Below are 18584 nucleotides of genomic sequence, written 5' to 3'. Positions count from 1 at the left end.
TAATAGAGAATTAATCTCTAATGAATTCAATGAATTATGCAATGAAAGAGGAATCAAAAGATAGGTATTTGCACCTAGCACACTGTTAGTACCCAATATAGCCACAGTTTTAAAACTTGTAATTCATAGCTTCGAACCACTTTGAACCTTAGTTCAAAGTAGTTCGAAGTGGTTCAATGGTTCAGTTGATCTGTCCTGCAGGTTCAATAGAAACAAAATTCAGGCTCTCGGTTCGAAATTGTAGATTTGTTAATTCAGAAAGGTTCAAAATTCTATCTCAATTCACATTTCAGGCTCAAACTTCATTGGTTCAATGGCTATATAGTTTCATCAGTTTAAAGTGGCATAGCAAATGTGTTCAGAGAATAGTTATCAGAAATGAAGGATTCGATGAATTTGATAGTTGAAAGGTTCGGTAATTCAAAGTTTGAGTTTAAAGGCAAGCATAGAGACTCTTCTCTGATATGATTGGTTTCATCTGATTCAATTGATGTAGTTGATTAACATAAAAGACCATCACATTCATTTTAATTTCAAGTTCAAGGTTTCTGAACCACTTCGAACTGAAGTTCGAAGTACTTCAAATCAGTTCAATGGTTTAAAAATGCAAAGTGGTTCAAAAATTTTAATATGCAGATGCAAAAACAAGTTTCAGGTTTAATGCCTTCAAAATGATCCTACGAGCTTGTTGATTCAATATGGATTATTTTATATTTAGAAAAGTTCATGTGATGTGATGGATTTAAGACAGTTCAAATTAGTTCAAATTTGGAGCTCCAACTTGTCAAGTTTTGAGATCCAGATGAACGAGAACAGCGGCTCAGTTTTAGAATCAAGCTTAGATCCAGAGTCTAAATGCAGATTCAGGCATAGTACGTTTGTGAATTTTAGATGTGAAAGAAGTCCACACACATATTGAACATGGAATCATGGTTAAGGTTGAGAAAGATCAAGAGCTATCATTTGTCTATGCAATAAAACAAATCAATTTCCAGCTCGAAGAGACTGATCTGCTTGATAGAGGTGACGAGCATTAACCTAATATTGGTGATACGGATTTTTATGAAGTTTAACTAAATTGAATAGTTGATAAGAATAGCATTGATTTCATGCAACATACATACAATGAGCTTACATTAGAATGCATCCATCTTAAAGTGGAATAAATATATAGAAGCAGAAGAAATCTCAGATTCTCTAATGGCCTAAAAATAGTCATATTTCAGGGGTCGTATTTCACAATTTAACCATTGGATCAAGCTCAATTTTGGATATTTGTTTGAAATCCTAGTTTTCTACCTTCTCACTAGAGAGATTTCCAAAATGTATGCAAAATCATGAGATATGCATCACTGTTTGCACCTCTATCGGCTCAGCAATAATAATTACAAAATGCAGATCACAAAATTGGGTCTCAGTGTGGGGGGGATAACTTCTAATTGAACTGTTGGATTTGGCTCAATTGTGGATATGTTGTTGAAAAGTAAGTTATACACAATCTGACTAGAGCGATCTTTGAAATTGTTCTTGGTTCACGAGTTATAGTCGATAGAGTAGATCACTATCAAAATTGTCAATCAGAACCACATCACCATCAAATGCCACCTATCAACATGAGTATACCATAGGGGCCACAAATTTGCTAAGATATAAGACTATTTTTATAATGATATAAACACTTAAAGAAGGAAAAGAACATAAATTTTAGATAAAGTTCACCAAGGAAAACCAATGGTGGGGGAAAAATTAAGAAGTCTCCACGGAAATAATTTTAAATAATATTGATATCCAAGAATCAGTTACGGGAAGGTGAATGGAGATTGAGAAAAGAGAAGAATAAATAAGTGACAGGAGGTATTCACAGGGGTTTTTTTTTTACACAGATCTTTCTCTCCAAGACTGCAGACTTGGTGCTACAGAAAAGAGAGAAACTTTTCTAGATTATTTCCAGCATTAGCCCATTTTCTTGTGAAGGCCATGAGGAGCAAAGCCAGAGTTTTCCTTTCTTTCTTTCTGAACTGTGCATGTTAGAAAATAAGAGAGTTGTGTTTGTTTGAAATGCAGAGAAAAACTTTGGGTTTCATTAATGGTGATTGTGATAGCAAGTGCATCTTTACGCTTTTAGAGGAGGGAGACTTGAAAGTTATTTGTTTATCAAAACTTTGAGTTTGAGAAATCTACTTTCCACTAATTGTGATCTTTGTGTCGCTTTAGTTTTCTCTGAAATATGCTATTATAACTCCATATCTTCATTTCTGCACTTTCTCAAGAAGATAGATAATGTGTTTCTTGAGTCTATCTATTGTTAGGGTGAATGGACTTTGTGTCATTTACCATTTAATTTCTTGTAGTTGTTTAGTTTTTCCTGCATCTACGTTGTATTTATAGGTAGATGTTTGATATCCTTTTATGCTTTCTGGTAAAAGCATTCACATTTGATTCATTGAATATTTCACACGGGGAGCTGTACTCGATAAAAATTCAGAGGAAGGTTATTAATCCATGATAACCTATCCAACTGTTGGTGTTAGTTTGTCCTCTCACTTGGGCATTCAGGGTCAGATTTGCACATGTTTTCTTGGAGGACAATCTGTTCACTAACACAAACCTCAGTAGAATGACATAGTAGAAAGAAGAAATAGATTTATCATGGAATGTGCAAGGACACTCATGATAGAGAAAAATGTTGCAACCAAATACCAGAAGGAAACAATCAACATAGCAATTCATACCTTAAAAAAAGTTCATCTAAAAAAAGGTACAAATCAAACACCTTATGAATTATGGTATGGCTATAAACCTAATGTTTGTTACTTCAAAGTATTTGGAAGAAAATGCTATATCTTGAAAGAGACAATGAAAGGAAAGTTTTATGTGAAATGTGATGAAGGTATTTTTCTTGGATATTCCAACAAAAGAAAAGCATATAGATGCTTGAATATTGCTACTCACAAGATTATCAAGAGTGCACATGTAAAATTGATGAGCTTGTAGAAAAGGATGAAGAATAGAGTAGCAAGGAACCCCAAGACTACATAAAATTTGTCTATTTTGAGCTTGATACTTTATTCATCATTCTATATATTTCTCCACCTGAGTCACACAAGTTTGGAGTGTCAATTATTGATGTGGTCTCCACAACAAATGCCACATTCCTTACTAGGAATGGGGACCCCCTACTTTTTTCGACTCCAGGATTCATAGTTCAGGAGTCGGGATAAGAAAATTTGGTTAGAAGTTAGAATTGTAGAGTAAAATACCCCCAAAAAAATTAATAAATAAATAAATCATCATCATCATCTAGTGTGCGCGCATTGAGGCACAGCGCGCGCTTTGCAAAAGCAGGAGTGGGTTATAAAACCCTCCCTCCCCTTCTTACTTGCTCATTTTTTTGAAGAGCAAGGAGGGAGAGGTAATGCACTCCCCCCCCCCCTTTTTTTGTTCATGTTGTGTGCCTCAATGGTGCGTGCGCACTACCCCGTGCCCTACGCACGAGCGCCATGCTACTGAGTGGAGCGACACTCTTGCAAGGTGCGAGCGCATTGTGACAACTATGCCCAAGCGGCGTAGTGTGGCGTGCACCCCTTTTGGGGCGCACATGGGCACGACACCATCACGGTGGCCACACCATGCCCTTTTGGGGCGTGCACGCACAGTGTTGTGCCTGGTCACACCCCTTTTGGGGTGCGCACGCACAGTGTTGCACCTGGTCACACCCCTTTTGGGGCTTGCACACTACACTACGCCTGGCTGCATCGCACCCTTTTGGGGTGCGCACACAGCATTGCGCCTGGCCCCACCCCTTTTGGGGTGCACGCGATGCTATGCCTAGTTGCGCCCCTTTTGGGGTGCGCGCGCGATGCTATGCTTGGTTGCGCCCCTTTTGGGGTGCATGCATGTGACACTATGCCTGGCCGCACCCTTTTTGGGGTGTGCGCATATCCATGCACTTTTAAGTGAATTTTATTTTATTTTATTTTTTAAATGTGAAATTTTTTTTATAAATAATAAATAAATAAGTTCCCTTGGGAGACTTTTTTTTTTTCTCTTTTAAGTTTTTTTTAAATTTTTTTTTAATATATCCAATAATTAATCATGTTTTTCTTTTTTTCCTGTGACGTGTAGGTATTATAATTAGATGGTGTCCACATCTAGATCAGCAGCAAAACTAGTTGTGTACAAGTTCCAAGGTGTAACCCTGAAATCACGATTGCATTATGAATACTCTGAGATCAAGGATACAGAACTTGGACACACGGACTTGGGAGAGTTCTTGAGAGTGTGTAACAACCCAACTGAAAGATCATCTTTGAGATCTGCCCTAATTTGTTATGAATTAGTAAATGCAGCATCACATCTCGAGACCATGTAGTTAGCTAAATTGATTATGACCCTATCTCGGCATTTTGTTCTTGTTGAAAGGGTGGCAAAGAGCATCACTAGGGAAGTGGTCTTAGATCTACGACCTAATAATATCGAGAGGGTTTTTCATCTACCTAGAGTCGATTAGTTCATTAGGCTTTCATATGAAGTAGCTAAGAGGTGGCATAAGGATCATTACTAGGAGGCTATCGACATCATATATTCCTCAGACTTCATTGAGAAATCACCTCAGGGGAAGACAATTAGCAAAGTAGATATGACTCGAGGATACATGAAGGATGACATTGGATATTCAATCATTCTCCTGCGCAGAGTTATGGGATTGCCTGTAGTAGGTCATCTCACTCCATTCGTGGTCAACTTCATTGAGACCATTAGACACGCAAAGATGCCACTAGATTGGGCCACCACACTTAGTGAGAACTTGTGTGACCAGTTGCGGACAGTAAAGGACAAGAAAAAGTTTTATATGACTTCTTATGTGGTATATCTACTTGCGGCAAGGGTAACCAGCTATCCTGAATTGTACAAGAAGGGCAATATGCAGGATCCTAATGCATGGCTGTATATAGTCTATCCTTAGCTAGTTAAGAAGAAGCTCTCACCATAGAGCAAGGAGTATAGAATTGTGAATGATGCCTTCATCTTTGCCATCATTCAATTCATCGAAGGGGATTATGGAAAGAGATTTTTTGATGAGGCCAAGACACAGATTACAGCTCTCAATGTATATTTCATCCAGTTCCAAACATTCACATACATTCAGGTTGGTGGAGCATCCATCAATCCAAAGAAACTCCCAAGGTACCCAAGTGACAAGTTGGTTTTAATGGAAATTTACTGGCAGATTGAGTCAACTTATTAGAGGATCAAAAAAAAATGAAGGCCTTGTTGGGATTGGCCTTTTGTAATAGGAGCATACCAGGTAAAGAGAAAGCAGGATATCTTGACTTTTGAGTGGGAATGGAAGAATTATCCTCTTGAAGAATATAACTCTCCCTGGCCATTCTTCGATAATGTTGGTAAAGTGGAAAACCTGGCAAGAAAAGAGTTCTACCATGAGGATGCCATTGAAGATCATTGGATGAATGCCACAAATGACTATGATGTTCTTATCAGGGACTATTATAGAGTGACATTGTATTTAGCGAGAGAAGGCTCTCCATTTGACCATCCCAGATGAGATAAGGCTACAAGATTCATAGGAGCTACTGGATCCCTTATTCAATATAGATAAAGTTGGTGAGAGGCCCATCCTGAATACAAACATTGATAAAGAGGAAGGAGATGATATTAATCATCGAGCAAGACATGTCATCAGAATGAAAAAGAGTTGGATCAAGAAACCCTTTCCACTTGATCCAATTCTAGATACAGTGATATTCCATGCACATGCTTACCCAGAAAGGGTAAAGGGGAAGAAAGTCATAGTTCCTATCTTTGCACTCTAGTCTCCTATTAGGCCAAAAATAATCTACTAGATTGATCGTCCAGTGGCATACTACCATCCTTCAGAGAAGAAGAAGGAAAAGAGGAAGAGAGCCTCTCGTTAGAGGATTCAGGCAGAGCATGTTGAAGAACAAGCCCCTTCACAGTGACAGGAATATAATCCCTAGGATCCCCAAGAGTCTGGAATTTCTCATATCCACGTTGATTTTTCACTGTCTCCTATTTTGTCAAGCCAACAAGAAGAGGGAGAGATTCCAAATACATCCATTCATCTGATGCATGAAGAGCCCACTTCTCCTATGGTTCGATAGAAGTAAAAGAGGATCAAGGTTAGAATGAACAAGAGGCAAAGAGTTTGTAAAAGATTAGTGCCTAATCTATCTGTTCCTAGAACCATTCCTGAGGAAGAATCAAATGAGGATGAAATAGAGTCAGATGAAGAGGAGGAGCAAGTACCTCTACAAAGGAGAACTCAACTAGCCAAAGCCACAGAATTGGAAAGAAGAAAGAGTGTCACAAATACCCCACCACCCACCCAAGCTGAAATGGTAGAACTCTCTTCTTCAAAAGATGAAGTACAATGATGGGTGAATGAGCAAAGGGAGCTAGGTGATGATGTTCTCTCCATCCTAGATTTTGATTTCATGCTAGTGGGTACAGAATTGGTTGGAGATAAGATTAGAGATACTCCTATAGGTGAACTTCAACAACAAGATTGGACACAGATGCCACCTGAGACATAAGGTCCTCATCTCACTCCCCCATTTTCACCTCAGGTTATGATGGTAGATAAGGTTTCAGTGACACCTCCACCTCCGAGTTTAGAAGAACATGTTCAGAAGGAATCATCATTATAGGGAGAACCAGAACTAGGGGTTACTGATGAGCCATCAAAAGAGGCACAAGTAGTAGAATGCATACAAGAACCTTCTCAGGAAGTTGAGGATCAAACTACGGGATCTACAAAAATTGAGACTACAGAAGAAGAACCCTCACAACGAGAGACTCCAAGAAAGAGTGATAGAGGGAAGGAGCTAGTTGAACACATCCCTTCATCATCTAGAGCCAAGGTTATAGAAAGACATATCCCAAGATGGTTTTGGAAAGAGATAATGAGAAGTGTTAAACATCAATTCCTTGCTTCAGAGGATGATATTTGTGACATTATAGAGATTTTGAACAAGCCTGACTCTCCATTACATGATGCAATGCTATTTGCATTCATTACTACTACCCAAAACTAGGACTTATTTTCACAAGTGGCTCACCCTCCGAAAGGTATAGATGAAGAAGCTATTAGCCTTTAAGACTATGAAGTGAAGGATATCATGTTAAGAAAGCCTACATGAGATACTTCCTGACAGATGATGACTATGGGAGTCAAGGAGGTTCTCAGCCATATGGAACAGGATGAGATTGAAATCAAAACACTTCGAAGGCAAGTTGAGATCTTAAAAGGATATTTAGCTGAAGTTATTGGTCCTCTTGATTCTAAACGCCCTGAGGAGACTTTGAATACCATTCTTAGAGAAGGAGAAGGTGTACGACTTAGTCCATTTTTTGAGAGCTTGTTAGGATTGGCAAGATAGCCTTGAGGATAGGGGTGTTACTATAATCACAAGAAGTCTAAAGTTATTGCATGCTACACAAGAGAATGTTGATAAGATCGTGGCAATTTTGACGCAGGACTTCAATATTATGGATGAGGTACGAGTATGGAGCAAGGATTTACAAACTCTACAAGCCATAAAGGAGCAAAGGTATCGCATTCTGATTGATGTATATACTGAAGAAGAGTTAGACATGATATATGATTGGATAGAAAAGATTGCAGATGGAAATAAAGTGATGGAAACATTGCATGATGAGATACATAGGCTCAAGGACTAAGCCCGATAGTGAATTTTGGAAGCAGAAACATTGTACAGTGATGCATGCTTGGATATTTTTGAAGATGAAGAATGAGAGAAGCTTTTACCAATTGAGGTAGTTGTGGAAAATTTTAGAAAGACTTTAGAGGAATTATTCAATGATGAAGACATCAGACAAGCCTTTAGGAATAAGGAAGCACTGTTAAAGTTGGACACCAAACTTGGAGATTTTGTGGAAACTCGAATTGAGGTGGACAACTATAAATAGAAGCTAAAGACAAGTATGAGGCTTTGGATCTTCCTGATGCTACTAAGATTACTGAGATTATATATAAATTCAAGGGTAAACATCCAAACATATCTTTAGGATAAAGATGATCAAAACCCAGATGCCAGAATTTCAATTTTGACACTTAGTAAAATTTTGAGATTTTGACCTAGTCGAGGTCTGCAGCTCCGCAACTCACCATGTCCACAATTCAGAGGTGCACTGACAGTTGACTGCTAGTTCCAAAAATAGCACTTTCCATGCATTGGGAGTGCATTTTGACGGTAAGTTAACTCTGACACACATCAAGTGAAGGGCTAGCTTCTATTTTTGGTGTCTCCATGCACTTCTACTTCAACTGATTTCTTCCTCCTACTTTCTTTCTCATGCTTTCATTGTTTTTGACATGTAAAGGGCTCATGCATCCAATTAATGAATAAAATATGGATGGAGTCCCTCTAAGCACTAGTTAGATTATCAGTTTGTATATATTTAGTTTGTTTTAAATGTTTTATAAGCATTTTATTGCATTAAGATATCTCTCACTCTCAACACAATTTGAGGAGACAATTTCTTATAAATACCCCATTGTAAAATGTAACAAGGGCCACTGTTATTATTCAATAAAGTTATACTTTTGGTGCTAGCATTCAAAGTGTAGTTATTCTTGCCTAAATGTGTCATTATTTTGTGGATTTTATTCATGAGATTATGATTGAGCCAAAGGTTTATTGCATTGTTTCTGGTTGTGCGATCTTTTAGTTCTGGTGTTTGCTACAGATATATGAATTATGTTGACATAACAAGCTTGAGAAGAGATCACCCAATTTGTGTATACATAGCTTTTTGTCTCACATGAGCGCACTTTCCATGGCCTTTAGATTTGATGAAGAGTGAAACATCATTCAATTTGTTAAAGATTCTCACTGAGGATTGCATCAGTGGATTCTAGGAAGCGTTGCTCCTGTTTTCATTGGTTTCCTACCGATTTCTTCAAAGGTTTGACTCGCAGTGTGTTGTGTTATGTGGCTTATGTCCATTTAGGAATTTCAATTTCAAGTTATTTTATTTCATGTTATTTGCTTTCAGTTTCGTTATTTTCTTTGCTAACCCCTTGTTAGAATAGGAACTCATAGTAGCTGCATTGTTAGAATTGCATTCATTGAAAAATACAAAAATACAAAAATATTGTTCTTTTGGTGTGATATTTTGAAACAGCGAACAGATTTTACTTCAATTCCAAGATAAGAGAGTTTTAGAACCAACAAAGGCCTCCTTGTGAACACTCACATTTATCTTCTACTGAGCAGATTTTGGTACGTCACAAGACAAACACTAAACCTTGGAGCGGATCCTTAAAAAGATTTTCTTTTCAAGAGAGGAATTACACTATGGATTCCTATCGTTGACCTCATGCAAAATGAATGCCCAAAAATTGTATCATAGCCAATGTAACCCAAGTTACATCCAACATCAAATGAGTTACATCTAGTGCAACCCAAGATGGAGATAGTTCAAATCGAGTCCCATACAAAGGAACCTGAGTCACAATTTATGGGAACCAATTCTTAGTCTACAAATACATAGCAGAGTTTGGAAATTCATAGAGCCTTTGAGCATGGACATGTTAGCATGAATGGTGATGATACTACATTGGGGTAGTATCCTAAGCATTAGACAGTACCAAACTGTTGAATTCATGACTATGTTTTTCATTGATGTCAACATAGCATGGTTTCTGTAAAGGCTATTTGAGTAGTAGACATAGATCTTAATGGTACAGACAAAAGTTTGATTATCTAGTACTATGTAGTTACAAACATGTTCAACATAATGTCCTATTGACATGGTTAAGTGCACAGAGTTCAAGTTGAAGATGTACAAAATTTGTACCTAATTTATAGAAAGTAATTCAGAGATAGAGTATTGGGAAAGAAGTTCCCAATGTTTGTTTGCTATCTTACATTTGAGATGCAATGAGAATATGTGTAGTCAAGTAGTAATAGAGGATAGTTTGGTGGTGATGTTAGTGAGTGTGGAAGCCCTAATATCACACATATGAAGTTTTTCATATACTATGAGCCAACGATGTTATTGTAATAATTAATTAATTGGGAAAGCCTCAAGATCGACTCAAGGAATTATTATAAATATATGGTATAAAGGAAAGATGTTTTCCTTGATGGTATTATGATTTAGATGTATTGTGATCATTGCATGAAGTAAAAAATGTAAAAAGGAGAAGAGTGCTTACTGAATGCATGTAAGCAATCCAAGGGATTATTGGATGTGAGATTTGTGATCTAGTTACAAGATCAAAAGGAGTAGAAGTTTGGTTGATAGGACAAAGAAAGAGGAAGGAATAGTATAGTACAATTCTATTATTCCTCAAGGAATAATATAGAGATCATTTGGATAGTGGGTTCATTAGTCTTGCCCTTGAAGTTGTTTGGTCAATGGGTCCAGTCGTCTTCCATAACTCCTAACTGGGTTGGCACAACTCCTAATAGGGTTGGAATCTCCTAACAGGGATTCAAAGTCTCCTAACAAGGACTCATATGTACTGAATATATTCATAGACTTCTAACAAAGTTCATCCTTTAATAAGGAACATTTGTATTAGTACATCATATTGTGGGTACCATGCCCACCAAGGTTTTCCCTCTGATAAAGGGTTTCCCTAGTTAACATAAATGGTTTTATTATGTATGAGAATCTTGTTGTGGTTTCATTTGATATTACTCATATGGCTAAGTTTTTTTTAAGTTGATAATTATAATAATTATTGTATAACTGATCCACCCCTCTTAGTTATATAAGTGGACTATATATTCTAATAGGAGAACCAAGTCAATCCAGTCCCAAATCTAGAAGAAAGATACATGTACTTGCTAGATATGTCAGAAGGCATCTTGCACCTAAGAAAATAATTGGAGATCAGACAGAAGGAAAAATGACAAGGAACAAACTAAAAGGTACATGTTTAACCTAGAACTATTAAAGACGCATTAAATAATGAAAGTTAGATTGAGGTAATGAATGAAGAGATTGAGAAAATTAAAAGGATCAATACTTGGACTCTTGTTCCTAGACCCAAGAACAAAAATGTATTTGGTACAAAGTGGGTATTCATAAACAAATTTAATGAAAATGATGAAGTATCAAGAAATAAGGCAAGGCTAGTGTGCAAAGGATGTGCTCTAGAAAAAGGCATAGACTATGTAGAAACATTTTCTCATGTTGCTAGACTTTAAGGAGTCAGAGCACTACTTACATATGTTGCATTTAAATGATTCAAAGTGTACTAAATGGATGTAAAATCAGCTTTCTTGAATAGAATTATGGAAGATGAAGTTTACTTTGATCATCCTAAAGCTTTCATTGATCTAGAAAAAAGACACATAGTCTGTAAGTTACATAAACTTTTATATGGTTTGAAGAAAGCTCCTAGATCATAGTATGAGAGACTTCATTAATATCCAGTAAAGATTGGTTTTCCAAGAGCCAATGATAACAATAGTCTATATATCAAAGAAAGACCTCAAAATAAGATATTGTTAGTAGAAATATTTATCGATGATATATTATTTATAGGTCATGACAACTTATGTAAGTGATTCTCAGAAGAAATGAGGAAAGAATTTGAAATGTCATAGTTTGGAGAGATAAAATTCTGTGTTGGATTACAAGTTCATCAAATGAAGGATGAAATTTACATTACCTGGTCAAAATATAACAAGGAGATATTGAGGACATTTAGAAAGGAAGATTCCAAACCATTTGGAGCACCTTTGTCTACTAGACATAAACTATCCAAGGATGATGATTCAAAAGAGGTAAATCAAACTACCTATAGATCTATGATTGGAAAACTTTAGTATGTTTTTCACACAAGACCTGATAGTGCATTAATAGTTGGTATAGTTGCAATATTCTCTACAAGTCCGAAAGAAATAATATGATGACAATCAAAACAATTATGAGATATCTAAAAGATAATCAAGACTATGGTTTATGGTACAAGAAAGGAGAAAACTTTGAGTTGAAATCCTTTACTAACATTGATTGGGCTAGAAGCATTGATGATAAGAAGAGAATTAGTGGAGGAGCATTCTTTCTTGGATAAAGGTTAGTATCTTAAAGAAAAAGAAAAGTAGAATTGCATCTCTCATTCTACAATAGAGGTAGAATATGTCGTTACAGTAGTTAATTATTCTAACATTATGTGGATCAAGCAACTATTATCAAGAATGAAGGAATAAATCAAGGATCCAGTGATTATCTATTGTGATAACACAAGTGAAATCAATATATCCAAGAATCCAGTGATGCACACCAAGACAAAACACATTGTAATCGAGTATCATTTTATAAGAGAATTAGTTTGAGACAAAGAGGTTAGATTGGAATATGTTAACACAAAGGAGCAAGTTGTTGACATATTTACCAAACCATTACCTAAGGATGCACTTTTGTATTTCAGAGGAAAGCTATGGGTCATTCCCATATCTGATGCTTACTAGAGTACATATTAGTGATGCATCAACCAACCTACATTGGAGATCTATGAAGTTGATGCAAAGGAGACAGAGCTCATTGCATATGAATTAGTACATTAGGTATATTGAAACTCATTATACGAAATCTTTGGCATTTTATGTCAAAGAGGGAGAGAATCATGTCATATATTCTTTGAGGAAGAATTTGATGTAATCATATAAGAATTAGAGACAATAATCTGCAAGAGGGAGAACTTGATCTAATAGAGTCTAAAGACAAGATGGTATAGGGAGAATCTCATAGGGAGTTCTCATGGATGGAGAATCAAAACGAAACTAAGGATATTTGCTGATATTTTCTCCAAAGTTTTTCTTTTTTTAATGACATGTGTTGTAATCAATGCCAAAGAGGGAGATTGTTGATATCAATTATTCAATTGTATATTTTCATGGATGTTATATAAATTTTATACTGTAGTTGAGCACTTTTATTTAGAAGACTCTAGCATACAATGAGAAAAATATCAAAAGAAGACAAGTGATCAAGTGAAGACCAAACTAGGTCAGTTACTAAAGGGATTCAGTGTATACCGAGTCTGGTCGATTACCAAGGAGCTCAGTGATAACCAAGTGACATAGTCTTTAGTATCATCCAACCTTTAATAGATCAATTTTTTTATTAGTTAGTTTATGCTAGCTAACTTGGTGGAAGTTATTTGTTTATTTGAAAGGGTGTTTAAGCCAACTTGACATTAGGTTTCATATATATGAAAGGTCAAGATGTGGATTGATATATGAGAAAATATGGAAGAAGAAAAGATGTGAAAAAAGAAGGATATTTGATTAAGGGCAGAACATCCAAGGAGCTACAAAGAATATTTTGATCAGGGAGGATCTAAAGGATAAGCCATAAAATTGATTTTAATTTATATTTTATTTTCTTCATAAATTAGGTCAATCATTGTTACTCTCTAGCAATTGTATTAGTGAAGAAATATCTTAACAAAATGGACTTAACAATCATTTTGTAAATCCTCTAACCAGGTGGAATTTCTAGATTGAAGTGTCTTAAAGACCTCTAATAAGGCCACTCATAAAAGGGTGATTCAAATCCTTTAACAAGGTCACACATAATAGTGTGTTTTGTAACATTTAACAAGGTTGGATCCTAATAGAGCTTACTTCAAAAGAGTTAACATTTGTAACTAGTTGCATTGGTGGCTTTCCCAAATTGGGTGTCCATGTTAAATCTTGGTGTCTCTTATGTTCATGTTATTTTATTATTGCTTTATATTTTTGCAACTAAGTCAATAAAGGCTAATACACATTAATTTATCAGATTTATTTTTTAATTGAGCTATAGTGAATATCTAGTTCTAACTAAGTTGTGACTTAAAAGGAAGTTTGTATTAACATCTAAGGGATCTGGAATTGTTTTAGTAGTAACTGATTAACCCCTCCCCTCTTAGTTACTCCTCTTATACTCCCAACATTTTCTTCCTCTCTTTCATAATTTATTGAAACTAGCATGATTCCCAAGTTATCTTCATCTATTTAAGTTAGCATGATTAATAACCCAGAAAACTAGTGCAAAGAGTAAATATCTAAACTATGAATGCAAATGATACAAAATCAAAATAGCATCATAGAGTTAGTCTCCAAGAGAGTAATGCAAATGCTGGAAGCAAAATAGCATTAAGAGGATGCAAAAATAAGAGATGCAAATACAAGCCAGGTAGCATGCTTATATAGGCTAGGAAGAGGGAGGAGGTGTCAACACCAACCAATGAGGAGCAACCATCTATCGGACTAAAGATAGCAAAGTATCTTCCCAAGATAGCTAATGGATGCTCACATGTAGGAAGGTGACACCTCACAACCATTCACCTAATAAGACATGCTTTATTAACCTAAGCGAGATTATTAAAAAGTGTAGGAAAAACCTAGCAAAAAAGGAAAAATAAAAAACTACACTAACACCCCCCCATAAGCGAAGCTTAGGTGGATGTAGAAATGGGTCTCGGCAAGTCAAGCCTGATGAGGTACCCATGTACATAAGATTTCTCAAAAGAGAGAGAGAAAAGAAACCCCCCCACAAAAAAGTCAGGACTCCGAGTGAGAGGAAGAGGCCCCCCCAAAAGATGAAGCATCCCGCACCCCCAGTAAAGCTCGCAAATGAAGGAACTTGCTCTCAGTGAAGGGTTTGGTGAAGATATCAGCAACTTGCTCGGAAGTCGGACAATAGCGAAGGTCAATGACATGACCATGGATGAGCTCCCGGATGTAGTGCATGTGGACCTCTATGTGTTTGGTCCGTTGATGATGAACTGGATTCTGTGAGATCTGAATGGCACTCTGGTTGTCACAAAATATGACTGATGGCCGTTTGATCTGGATACCAAACTCAGTGAGAAGATGTTGAATCCAAATGGCCTCAGTGGCAGCATTTATAGCCCCCCGATACTCAGCCTCAGTAGAAGACAAAGCAATAGCAGACTGCTTTTTACTCGACCAACAAACAGGACCTGACCCAAGTGAGAAGCTATACCCTGAAGTAGACTTGCGATCCTCAAAATCACCTGCCCAATCTGAATCTGTGTAGCCCACCAAATCAAGCTCAATACCTACTGCATAGTGAATCCCACAACTATGAGAGCCCTGAATGTAGTGAAGGATCCGCTTGGTTGCTTTCCAGTGTAACTCATGGGGCTCCTGCATGAATCGAGAGACCATGCCTACAGCATAGGAGATGTCAGGTCTTGTATGAGTCAGATAAATGAGACTCCCAACAAGTTGGCGGTACAAAGTGCCATCAACAAGTGGAGAAGAACATTGAGCCTCAAGTTTGACTCCAGAAAGGAAGGGAGTCGGAGCAGGCTTACAGTCAGCCATATGAAACCTCGAGAGTAAATCTAGAGCATACTTGGATTGTGTGATGGTGATCCCAGAAGGAGACCGAAGGATCTCAATCCCGAGAAAGTAATGCAACAAGCCCAAGTCAGTCATCAAAAAACTGTCCTGAAGGGCCACTTTGACAGCCTTAATGGTGGGTGAAGAACTTCCTGTGATCAGCAAGTCATCAACATACAAAACCAAAAATAGAAGTGAATCACCCTGTTGCAAAATGTACACATTAGGATCAGAATGGCACCGAGTGAACCCAACTGATAGAAGGAAGGAGTCCATCTTGGCATACCAAGCCCGAGGAGCCTGTTTGAGGCCATAGAGAGACTTTCGAAGACGACACACAAGTGAAGAATCCTGAAGGAAGCCCTGTGGCTGCTCCATGTAGATCTCCTCATGAAGGTCACCATGAAGAAAAGCACTCTTCACATCCATCTGATGTACTTCCCAACGATTAGCTGCAGCAATGGCAAGAACAATTCGAATGGAATTCATTCGGGAAACTGGCGCAAAAGTCTCAGAGTAGTCAATCCCCGGAACCTGGGAGAATCCTTTGGCAACCAAGCGAGCCTTGTGTTTGTCAACTGACCCATCTGCTGCAAATTTTGTTCGATAGATCCACTTACATCGAACAAGTTTTCTTCCTTTAGGAAGAGGGACAAGATCCCAAGTGTGGTTCCTCATCAAGGAACTATACTCTTCCTGCATAGCTGTATCCCACTCAGAAATACCAGAAGCCTCATGAAAGGACTGTGGATCTGAGGCAGTAGCAATGAAGACATGTGGAGCATCCTGGAATTGTGAACGAGTTCGCCTGGTGTCTGATGGATCCCCAACCCAATCACCTGCAGACTGCAAGGTCTGTCTAGCCCAAAGTGGGCAAGAAGATGGAGAATCTGGAGGGGAATCTTTAACCTCTGAATGATGACTAGGAGAGGAAGGAGGTGAGTTCTCTGAATCACTTTCTGCATCAGAAGTAGAGGTAGAAGACTGTTCAGGTGAATCTGACTCATCAGAAGATCTGTCATGTATTCCAAGTGACTCTAATGTCACGGTAGAAGTTGGAGAAGTGATAGAAAGTGAGCTTGAAGATCCCTCCTCAAACTGAACACTCCTCTCAATGAATAACTCATGTGTAGTAGGGTGGAGCAACCGATAACCCTTCACACCATCAGGATAACCTACAAATATGCAAGGTTTGCTTTGCGGATCCAAGGCCTTACGTTTCTCTGTAGGAATGTGGGCCCATGCAGGGGAGCCAAAAACTCGAAAGTGCTTAACTGATGGTTTTCGACCGCTCCAAGCTTCAAAAGGAGTAACTCCCTTCAAGGCTTGGTGAGGAACACGGTTCTGGATATAACAAGCACAATTAATGGCTTCTGCCCAATATTGTGGTGCAAGAGATCTAGAGTGAATCATACAGTTTGCCATTTCCTTCAAGGATCTATTCTTCCGTTCTGCAACACCATTTTGCTGAGGATTATATGGAACTGAATGCTGTAAATCAATCCCCTCTGAAGTGCAAAATCTTTCAAACCGATGGTTGACATACTCACCACCATTGTCTGTGCGCAAAATCTTGATGGCTTTCCCAGATTGCTTTTCTACAAAATTTTTGAAGTCTTGAAAATGGTCAAATACCTCTGACTTCTATTTGAGAAAGTACACCCATGTATATCGAGAAAGGTCATCAATGAATGTGAGGACATATCGGGCCCTGCTGAAAGAAGGATGTTGAAATGGACCAGCCAAATCACTATGAACTAACTCTAGTATCTGTGAAGCTCTCCATGCCTTACTTTTGTCAAACTTTTCCTTAAGATGCTTACCAAGAATGCAACCTTGGCAAACACCTCCTGAGAATTGAACCGAAGGCAACCCTGTGACCATGCTCTGCTGGTTGAGCTGATGCAAATAGCGGAAGTTAAGATGGCCAAACCGCTCATGCCATAATTTACTCACATCATTAGAGTGAGTGAGCAAAATAGATGAAGGAGGATCAGGAACAAAGTGAGAAAACAGATAGAGCCGTGACTGATGATCTGCTCTCCCAACTGCAACTACAGAATCACTATGCAACTCACGTATCTCCACTGAATCAGGAGTGAACTCAACCCGCTTGCCTAAACCTGTGTGAGTGATTTGGTATATTGATAGGAGATTAGTTGATAATGAGGGTACACAAAGAACATCATGGAATGTGCCATCCCCCACATCAACAGACCCTCTCCCACACACCTCAATAGGAGTGTCATCACCCATCAAAATAGAAGGCATAGTACATGGCTCTAAGGATGCAAGTTCTTCCTTAGATGAAGCCATGTGGTGTGAAGCACCCGAATCAAGAACCCAAGTGGATGGTGAGGAAGCAACTGCAACAAGAGCTTTGCCCTTTCCTTTCCCCTTGTTGTTTTCTTTTGCCTTGTTAGACTCTTCATTAGAACTTTGTTTGATAGACTCAGGAACACTAATATTATTCTTCTCAAGAATGTATGTCAAGTGATCAATTTGTTTCTTCAAACATTTATGTTCATTATGACTGGGTCTTTTACAATAGGCACATTTAACCTTTTCTTTCTTAGGCTTATCACCCTTGGAGGATGAGGTATCAATAGTTGCTTTTGAAGCAATTGGTATCTGATCCTTCCTTTCCTCACTATTATTTTGTTTCTCATCCTTACTATTGTTGTTACTACTTTGTCCTTTTTGTTCTTTTGTGCCTTGGTTGGTTGCTAAGGCATGTGACTTAGAGGACTTAAGAGTGCCCATCTGGATTAGCTTGTCTTGTTCTCGAGTAAGATTGACAGCAAAATCATCTAGAGATGGCATGGTGAATTGAGTACCAAGTGCACCCTTAGTAGCATAGAAGGTAGAGACAAACACAAAATATTCTGAACTTAGCTTAGAGAGAATACTGAGAATCAGTTGTTCATCTTTCTTTTCAATTCCACATTGTTTTAACTGCAACCTTAGTGATTTCAATTTGGTGAAGAAATCTTGGATTGTGTTGAAATTGCCTGGACTCAAACTAATTAATTCATTTTCCAACATATGACCCCTCATTGAATCTTGTGTGCCAAATAATGTTTCTAGCTTTGTCCATACTTCATTTGGTGTATCCAAAGACTCAATGTGAAATAGCAAGTCAGGAGAAACAGAAAAACACAATGTTCCATATGCCTCATCACATTTGTTAAACCACTTAGGCTT

Source organism: Cupressus sempervirens, chromosome 11, assembly GCF_028749045.1.
Source record: "Cupressus sempervirens isolate cs-2001-9-10 chromosome 11, ASM2874904v1, whole genome shotgun sequence".
Lineage (NCBI taxonomy): Eukaryota > Viridiplantae > Streptophyta > Pinopsida > Cupressales > Cupressaceae > Cupressus > Cupressus sempervirens.
This window is presented reverse-complemented; position numbering follows the sequence as displayed.